General features: G+C 52.7%; 2 non-coding genes across 2 annotated transcripts; both read left to right on the forward strand.

Annotated features, from left to right (window-relative positions):
• Nucleotides 1-3316: 3316 nt before the first annotated feature.
• TRNAS-AGA lies at nt 3317-3398 on the forward strand. The gene has a single exon. It is a non-coding gene; the product is annotated as a tRNA-Ser (tRNA).
• Nucleotides 3399-9059: 5661 nt separating this feature from the next.
• Nucleotides 9060-9132, forward strand: TRNAR-CCU. Its single transcript has one exon. It is a non-coding gene; the product is annotated as a tRNA-Arg (tRNA).
• Nucleotides 9133-9385: the final 253 nt, after the last annotated feature.

The following is a 9385-nucleotide window of genomic DNA, read 5'->3' on the forward strand; positions in this document are numbered from 1 at the left end:
CATCAACACAACAGACAAAAACCACACCGACATACAGAAAGCCAGGCAGGGTTTGAGTCTCACAGCGAAGAGGGTGAGCACACAGGTGGTTTGGGGAGCAAAGACTGAGAGGGAGTCGGGGGCAGTGCTCTGGGCTCTGCTCGACCCCTCCTGACACAGGCGGCTGGTGGAGAGCAGAGCCTGGTAGATCTGTGGAATCTGCCCTGCTCTCTGTAAAGCAAGGGGACCCCGGTGTCTTCTGAGCTGCAATTGTATTTTCTGAAGGGCAAAATGATTGGCAGAAGCCATTTGCTTAAAGGAAACTAGTGCTGTAGGTGAGGTTTGAATTCACAAGCTCAGCATGACTCCACTCAGCACTGCTCTGTAAGTATTGTGCACTAACCCATTGCACCACTGGACCCTGCTTTCAGGAGCTTGGCTCCATGTTTCATGGATGGATTAGCAGAGTGGGGGGGTTGCATTAGCTAAAACAAATCCACATTAAAGGCTGCAGGATGGCAGCAGCAGAGGTGGGGTGTCTCCTTCCATGTGATGGAGCTGGTTCCCCCTTCCATTGCTGAGGGGAAGGTTGGTGCTTTGAGCCCACCCGGTGCTGGAACGTCCCATGGGTGAGATTAACGGGACTCTTGGGAAGGGAGGGGAAGTATTTTCTATCCCTGCCTAGCTCCATTGGTCTCCTGTGGCCCTTTCGGTTCTCTGCTCCCCTGTTAGAGAGATGCAGAGACGAGCCCCCATCTGGGTGAGTGACCGAGAGGCTGTGTCCCATGGCGTGTGTGGGGGAGAGGGGTAGGGGTGGGATGGGGCTCAAGGGGAGAAGGTTGTGTGTGACACTGTGTGGGGGAGGGGGAGGGTGTGTTCCTTAGGATAGAAATGATGGAAAACACAGGGGAGGTGACAGTGAAGCCCCGTGTCTGAGTGTTATGACCCTGTGTGGTGCTGCCGTTCACCTTCCCCTCCTATGGGCTCAGCTTTAATTGAATCCAGCATTTTTTCACCTGTCCTCACCACAGAGGTGTCCCACATGCCTCAGCTACCGAGTGTCCCTCTTAGAGACGCCGAGGACTGGAACTGATTTCAGCTGCTGGACAGCTCTGCTAGGTCTTTATTCATTTGCACAGGAAAATGCTGAGTGTTTAAATTCATTTCAAGCCCCCTGCCCCCATTCAGCGAACTCCTGAACATACTGGAGATGGGTCTGGAAATCGATTTTCATTCAAAAAAGTTTTTAAAGGGAATCACTTGGATTGGAACTAGGAACCCATTATCCTAGAAGGAAACAGTCACCCACTAATCTACCCTCACAACAGAGAGTGTCATGTATAGCCCAGAGCAGGAACAGTTTTTAACGTGGGGGTTAGTAAACTTTATCTCTATACAAACACCACAGCTTACAAACTCCCCACCCCCGCTCTGTGTCACCAGAGCACAACAACAACTCTCCTTGGAGCACACACAGCTCCCCAGCTCCCTGCCCGTCAGTCTCTCCAGCATTGCTCCAATCCCTTAAAGCAGGGTCTCAACCTCAATTTACCTTAGGGCCAGTGCCAGTCCTCCAGTCCTCCCAGTGGGCCAATAATGTCACTCATACTGCCCAGAACCCGCCCCCCAAAACTCCGCCCCTCACCTGCCTAAGGCTCTGGGAGGGAGTTTGGGTCGGGGGAGGAGGTCTGGGGTGCAGGCCCTGGGCTGGGGCTGGGGATTGGGGTGCAGGAGGGGTGCAGGCTGTGGGAGGGAGTTTGGGGGCTGGGGGTGTGGAGGGAGGGGGTGCAGGCTCTGGGAGGGAGTTTGGGGTTGGGAGTGAGTATATGAGGAGGGGGTGGTGGTGCAGGCTCAGGAAGGGGGTCAGGGGTGTGGCACTTACCTGGGGCTCCAAGGCAGGGCAGGCTGGGGGGCCTCCGTGTGCTGCTGCCCCCAGGCATCACCCCCACAGTGTCCCATTGGCTGCAGGGGCTCGGGGCGGGGGCAGCGCGCGGAGGCACAGCCCCACTCTGCCCTGCCATGGGGAGGGGCCGGCAGCCACTGGAGCGAGCAGGCAGATGCTGCTCAGCTCCGCTGCACTGACGGGGCTCCTGGGGGGGAGCACCTGGGGGCAGCAGGTGGGGCCAAGGGAGTGACCTGGTCCCAAAACTGCTGGAGCCCCACGGGCAAGACCTGGGAACCAGGACTGCCAGCCAGACAAACACCTTTAAGAGGAGGCGTCCCTCTCCCTGTCAAAAACTGATCTTCCTCCTTCAGTTCAGGGACAGCCTGAATTGTTCCTTATCCCGGAGGATTAAAACAGCAACATCAAACCCCTGTGTAGCTCGCAGGAATGGACATAAACACTCCCTGGTATCTGAGGAGATGTTCAGCTTTGCCCTTGGTCAACTACAAGGCTAAAGGGAAAGGAGGTGGCGCCAGGTATAAAGAGTGAAACACGACACATCATAGTTATGCCCATGGTGGCTGCAAAATCTTTTGATGTACTTCTTCTTATCAGCAGTGTATTGTTTTCTCTGGAGCCTAGACCTTGACTATGCCTTGGCCAAGAAATTTGTACCTTGATAAAATAATCGACTGCCCCTGGTTAAGGCGATGGACTTGACACCCACTGGGGTGTCCCTACACAGGTACAAGTACTAACAACAGTGGCTGCCTTTTAGCCATAGATTTTAATCAGGGCAATAAATTGAAACAAACCCCTGTTAAATCATTTCTCAGCCCGAGTCCTTCACCCACATTCCATAGAGCATTGGGCCACCATGTGGACGTTTCATTTCTGACCTCAGTTTCACACAGAGACAAAATTCCTTTGCACAGATCCATAAACAGCAAAACCTCCCTGTGTCTCTGGTCTGAGCCAGGGCATTCGATTCCAGTGAACCTTTTTCTCCTGCAGTGGCGACGGTCAGACAGAGGGCTCATGGCACCTGCATCCCTGGCAGGGAGATATTGGCTCGGCTCTTTCTTTCTGCTGCTGTTGTTAGTCCATGAAACATCAAGGGTGGAATGCAAGGCTGAGTTCACGCACCAGCCCTCAGTGCCCCCAAGAAATCCTGCCCCCTGCTATTGGAACGATGTGCTGGAGATTTGACTAGGAAAGGGACTGTCTGAATTGTCAGAGTGGGGAATGAACAACAATGTCGTTCACACAAACACACTCTCATGCTGCTCCAGCCGGAAGGGAAATGGGCAGGAATTCTCGCTTTTCAGCCAAGGACACACTTACACTGATGCGCAGCCGTGAGTGTGCTGGGGAAGCTGGTCTGAGCAAACAATTTGAAGTGACAATTCAGTGAGAACAGAACCATCATGCAGTGAAACATATGAATGTTAAGTAGTTGTGGCCTAGTGGTTAAGGCGATGGACTAGAAATCCATTGGGGTCTCCCTGCGCAGGTTCAAATCCTGCCATCTACGCAAGCGCTGTGCTGCTGTTGTTATTATTGTAGTCTTAGTGCCTGAGCATCCACAGTGCGAACTGGAGATAAATCTAGTTTCACTCTGTCTACACTTAAAACGCTGCTGTGGCACTGCTATAGCACTTTGGAGTAGATAGTGACTGGAGGGATTTTCCCATCCCTGTAATAGCTACATGGACAGAACAATTTTTCCTTTTCTTTAGCACTATCTAACCCGGGCTTAGGTCACCTTAACTATATGGGTTTGTGGGAGGGGTCACACCCTGGGAGACATCGCTTTGCCAGTTCAGTGCCCAGCGTACACCCGCCCTTAGATCCCTCTGGGTATATCAATGCAGGCACTGACCTGTGAGAGGAAAACATCAGCTCACAAACACAGAGACTGAATTTCCCACATTTAATCTCGCTGCACTTTCCAGAAAGTCACAAAATTCAATTCATTCTTGCTAGGAGAGAGAAAAAATAAGTGATACTAAGTTTTTGGCTTGATTAAATAAAATTAAGTGTTTAATTAATATAGTAAAAATCTGTACTGATTCCTCTAACTAACACCATAGCGTGAAATAGGAACAGAGACAAATCTTGTCAGTGACGACTAATTTCACAAATGATCTTCCCATTATTAATTTCCACATTGCCCCTGTTGGAGGTCTGGGCATCTCCAGTGTCATTGCTCTGTGTTCACCTTCCCCTAGAATTGTTCTCGGACATTCGACTTCCTCTGCGGCATGGGGCTCGGGTCACTTGCTGGAGGATTCCCTGCACCTTGAGGTCTTTAAGCCACAATTTGAGGACTTCAATAACTCAGACATAGGTTAGGGGTTTGTTACAGGAGTGGGTGAGTGAGATTCTGTGGCCTGCATTGTGCAGGAGGTCAGACTAGATGATCATAATGGTCCCTTTTGACCTTAAGTCTATGAATCTATGAATCTAGTCCCAAATTTGGAAAACTGTGCAGTTCAGAATGTGAATAGTGACCCCGTCTCCTTCCTGCACCTGCTCTACATTGCTCCACAGCAGCTTCTCCACCTGCAGTCACCCCAGCACGGCAGTGCAACCCCCAGGGTTCAGCAGGGGCCCCTGGCAAGGACCGTGGGTGCAGCTAACAGCCCGGTGTGCCTGCCCCTGTGGCAGCTGTAAAAAAGCAACACTCCCCCCAGAAGCACAGAGACTGAATTCCTTAACTTTAACATCATGACCCCCTGTAGAAAGCCACACGTGTCAGTTGTATTTTCACAGGGAGATGCAAAAATCAAGTGACACCAATTTTTAAGTTGAGTAAATAAAGTTGAGGAGATAGTTATTAACCTCCCAAAAATATACTAAAGATCCCTCAACATAACACCTGAAGGTGAAATATGAACAGAGACAAACCTTGTCAGCAAAGGCTCATTTCCCAAACGATCCTCAAAATGTTACTAATTCCCACCCCTCCTCCACAGGAGCTCTGTGCAATGTAACTGTTCTGCAGGCAGCTTCCCATTAAATACTGTTGTGGGACATTCCCAGGCCTGGAAATGTACCAATGACAGAATTTGAAGAGCAAACCTGGCTCCCCGCACCAGGCGGGATTTGGGTGTTTTGTCCCTGTCACTTAGTCTTTGTCAATAGTACAGATGCCAGGGGTAGGACTCCAGGCTCTGCTTGAGGGATACTGGCACAGGGGCTGGGGGGAGGAGGGGGAGAAAGGATTGTAGATTCTGACCTGTGCTCTGGAGAGGAGGTAATAAGTGAAAGGGCATTTATTTATTAGCCCCTTCCTGAGGGTCCCCAGGGCTGGAATTCTACATTCCACAGGCCAAATGAGGGGGTGACACCACTTGGCTAATGAAAACCAGTGCTCCAGGTGAGACTTGAACTCCCAACCTCAGCATAGCTGCCTCTCAGCACTGCCCTATCAGTACTGTGCACTAACAAATTGTGCCACTGGAGCACCTGTTAATTAGGATTCTCTGAGACCCCCCTAGGTTGATTCAGGCAAGGAGTGACCCCAAAACATTCTCAGTGGAGCTGAGAGCAGGTAGCGACAAGTGTTGTACTTGGTAGGGTGGATCCTTCTTAAGGGTTCCAGGCCCCATTTGACCCTTTTGTTCTTCCCTGTGTAATAACAGAGCTGGTTCAGACTCAATTGAGAGTCTTGCTGCAGACCAACAGATGTGAAATCACTGAGAACCAGCTCTACGCATTAGTCCTGCTTTGGGACAGTGTCTCTCATGCAAGAAACTGCCCAGTCTGCGCTAGCAGTGAGGCTCCCTCACTAACAGCTGAAATCAGGGAGAGCTGTGTGAAGTGCAGGGCCCCAGGGGTGCCTGAACAGGGGGGAACAACACCCCAGGTGCCCAGAGGAGGAGAGATGTGTTGGGCTCCAGCCTGGGACTCTGCCTCCCTGCTGCCTAGCCCAGACTGGGAAGCCTGGCCCTGGCCGTCCTTCCTTTAAATGCCATGTGGGCAAGAGGAAGAGTGTGGCAGCTGCAGGAACCAACATTGTGGGCATCAGGTGAAGCAGCAAGAAACAACCATATGGTCAGTCCACAGGAATCTCTAGCCAGGCTGTTAAGTTCTAGGACCCCAACCTATAGCCGCCAGCCCATTGAACCAGCCAGACCAAAGACCTATCTCCAGTGGGGATCAGTCACCCAGCAGGAGGGAAAAACCTCACTCTAGTTGACCCTGAGAGAAGGTAGCCAAACACATTGAGCTCCAGGGTTTTGTAGCAAAGCAATGTATCACCACGAGGTCCCACTGAGATTTGAACTCAGATTCCAGGAGTCAGAGTCCTGAGTGCCACCCATTACACCATGGGACCTGCTGCTATTTCATTTTCTAGACCCCTGTGACTCTTGGCTGCTTTGCACTCTGCACTTATTGCTTCCCACCATCAGCTTCCTCTCGCGGGACTCTCTCTCCTCCTCCAGTGACTGTGGTCCTGCACTACCGGATCCGTGGGTCCTGCCCTGAGTCCCTGCATCCCCCTGCTTTGTCTCCATTCCCTGCAGGCTGCAAAAATGTCAGGGGAGTCTGCTCCTCCCTTCACTCGATGCTCCTGCTCATATTAGCCAACTGCAGCCTCATCTCCTGGAACTCAGGCAGCTGTCGCTTGATCCGGTTGTACAGTTACACGCTGACTGGCTCCCCTGCCTGGATGCTCTTGTGGAAATCCCACAGGCGACACTGCAAGACTTGGCACTGTTGGTTTCTTTAATGTTGTGATGTTTCCCCAGCCACCGGAACAAAGCCGCCAACTCCTCCCTCACCGACTCCCACCAATCCCCCTGGTAACCACAGAACCCTCTGCTGCTTTCCCGTTCTGCCAACACCTCCAGGCCTCGCCCCCCTGCTCCTTTATCTTGCAAGCTCTGGATGTTCAGCTTCCAATGTCCTCTGCCCTGGGTCAGGGAATTGCCCACATTAAGCACACGGTGAGAGCTGCATGATCCGAACTGTCCATTGGCACTACCCTGCACTGGGCTGTCGACGTGCTCTCCTTCACGTAAATCCGGTCAATGCGACTCCTGGCCTGTCCCCGCAGAAAGGTGTATCCCCTCTGCGGCTGGTGTGAGCTCAGGTCAGAGGAATAGGAGGCTACTGCCCGCCCTACACTGGTTCCACTGTGCAGAAACACGTCCTCTAAGCCGACCTCGCTAGAGACCTGAGCCAGGTAGTGCTCATCATAGAAGAGTTTCCTCTGACGGTTGGGAAAACAGGACCAGCAGTCCTCAGGCCGGTGCAACAATTGAAATCCCCCCCCGCCCCCCGACACCAAACACCATGCGGTCTAGAAGAAGGGAGCCAGTTCCTTCCATAGAACTTTCCTTTCATGCCTTAATTGGGGACCATACACACTAATAGAGCCATCATCAGTGCCATGGAGCACAAAGCCACCAGTAATGCTCTCCCTGGTCAGAGCTCCACCACCTTCTGTACTCGCACTGCGAATGTGAAGAACAAGACTCCAACCCCATCATTCTTCAGTGGCCTGGAGGACCAGAGAGATGGGCCCTTCCACCAATCACCCTCTGACCATCAAGCTGCCCTAGAGTTGTTAATGTGCATTTCCTGAACACCCACCATGTCCAAGCCCAGCTGCTCCAAGACACTGAACATCAAGTGCCTCCTCCTGGGCCCCCAACTCCCTTCCACATGGCCACTTTCACACATGCCCCTTCCCTGGTACTGCCCTCCCTCAGCTGCACAGAAGAGTTTTCATCCTCTATACCTGCCTGTCACTGCCCAGCACCCCCTTCCTGCCATATTGGGTCCACCAATAACTCACTTAGAAGAGACAGCTCCTGTCCCTCATTGTTAAATGTCAGGCCAGCCAATTAGGGGCAGAAGCCCACAATATCTTTTCCTACTGCAGAGCCCAAGCTCAGGGACGACCACTCTGCTCCCAGAAAACAAGCCACCACTGTGCAAAGAGGGATGAAAGGGCCTGCCAAAGCCTGGGATTGAACCAGTGACCTTCAGCACTTCAGTCTAACGCTCTCCCAACTGAGCTACTTTGGCAGCTGGGTACCAGTATTTTGGCCTGTCGCTTCTCTGCCCGGGAGGTTTTTGCAGCAGTTGCACACAAAAAGGACGTCATTGGGAGCGGCCCATGAAGACAAGACTCGCTTTTGCCTGCCTTGCTCAGCCTGACTTGCTGCCTCACCCCGTTCCTGCCCTAGTGCCCGGGTTGACCTGGTGGTGGAAGGGGACTGGGGGCCAGTGGCGCGGGGAGGAAGTTGAGCTGGACCCTGAGCTAGACTAGACCCTGGTGGTGAGAGTCTGGCCACCACCTGCCGCCCACCCTGTTGTCTTGGCTTCCCCCACTGGGCGTCATTTCGGGAGGGACGTGGGGCTTCTGCCTTCCCTCCCCGATTTTCACACCGCAGAGGAGTGCGAACAGGAAAACGAACGGCTGCTCCACACCCCCACCGGAGGAACCCAACACCCTTAGCTGCTCCCCCTGCTCCCCCCCCAGCTGTGCTACTGAGTGGAAGCGTCCTGTGCCGATAACACAGAGGTCGATTAATCAAAACCCTCTTCTGCCAGCACCGGGCCTCCTGCTTCTTTCACTGGGCCTGCAAGCGAGGGGGCGGCTGGCACAGCGCCAAGAGTCTAACCTGTGAGGCAGGAGGTGGCTGACGCCCGCAGCCGGCTGGGAGCTCCCAGAAGTTATTAATGGACAGAGACTCCTCAATGCCCTTAGTAACAAGGGTTTGGGGGTCACCGAGGCCAGTAAGGGGGTCGCTATGTCTGCCCCATAACCCTGGGTGTCAGGTCACTGTGCAGCTTTGATCTAGAGCTCGGATCCCAACAACCAACCAGCAGCCCACAGCCTCCCCCTGGGTCTGCTCCACCTGGTTACTCCTTACAGGCCAACCTTACCCCCGTTCCAGCCCCGGATTCTCCCCCTTATCATCCTACTGCCACTCAGAGCCACAGCCGTGGAGGTGCTGAAGGAGGCAGGGGTGACTCTAGGGTGGGGTTCTTCTCTAAGGATGGCTGGCAGAAAGATGGTGCTCAGCTCTGTCAGCGACCTGCCCAGTTGCCTCGCTGCCAGGGGATGCAGATGTTTCTGTAAGGTAATTAAATGGGGTATTTGTCTTCTGAGTGAATGTGAGGAATGTGCAATCCTGAGAGGGAATTTCCATCCTTCTTTTTACTGATCTTCAAGGCCCCAGTGGCCTAATGGATAAGGCATTGGCTTCCTAAGCCAGAGATTGTGGGTTCAAGTCCCATCTGGGGTGGAAAAACTCCTTCCTTCTTGTATATTGCAACAAAGCCTTGGTGTTATTTTCCCCAAGGAAGCTGGGAGACGTTTGAACCCAAAGTACTGGATCTTGGGAGCAATCCCCCAGAAATGGCATCTTCTACTATGACAAATGCTTTCTAGACCCATCAGTAGCAAACACTTAATACTAGTGTTTGTCTGAGAATAGAAGGAAGGGGAGTGTTTACTCCAACACCTCAGTGAGTGAAACAGACAGAAAGAGCAAAGCT

The sequence above is a fragment of the Mauremys mutica genome, unplaced genomic scaffold, assembly GCF_020497125.1.
Source record: "Mauremys mutica isolate MM-2020 ecotype Southern unplaced genomic scaffold, ASM2049712v1 Super-Scaffold_100101, whole genome shotgun sequence".
NCBI lineage: Eukaryota > Metazoa > Chordata > Testudines > Geoemydidae > Mauremys > Mauremys mutica.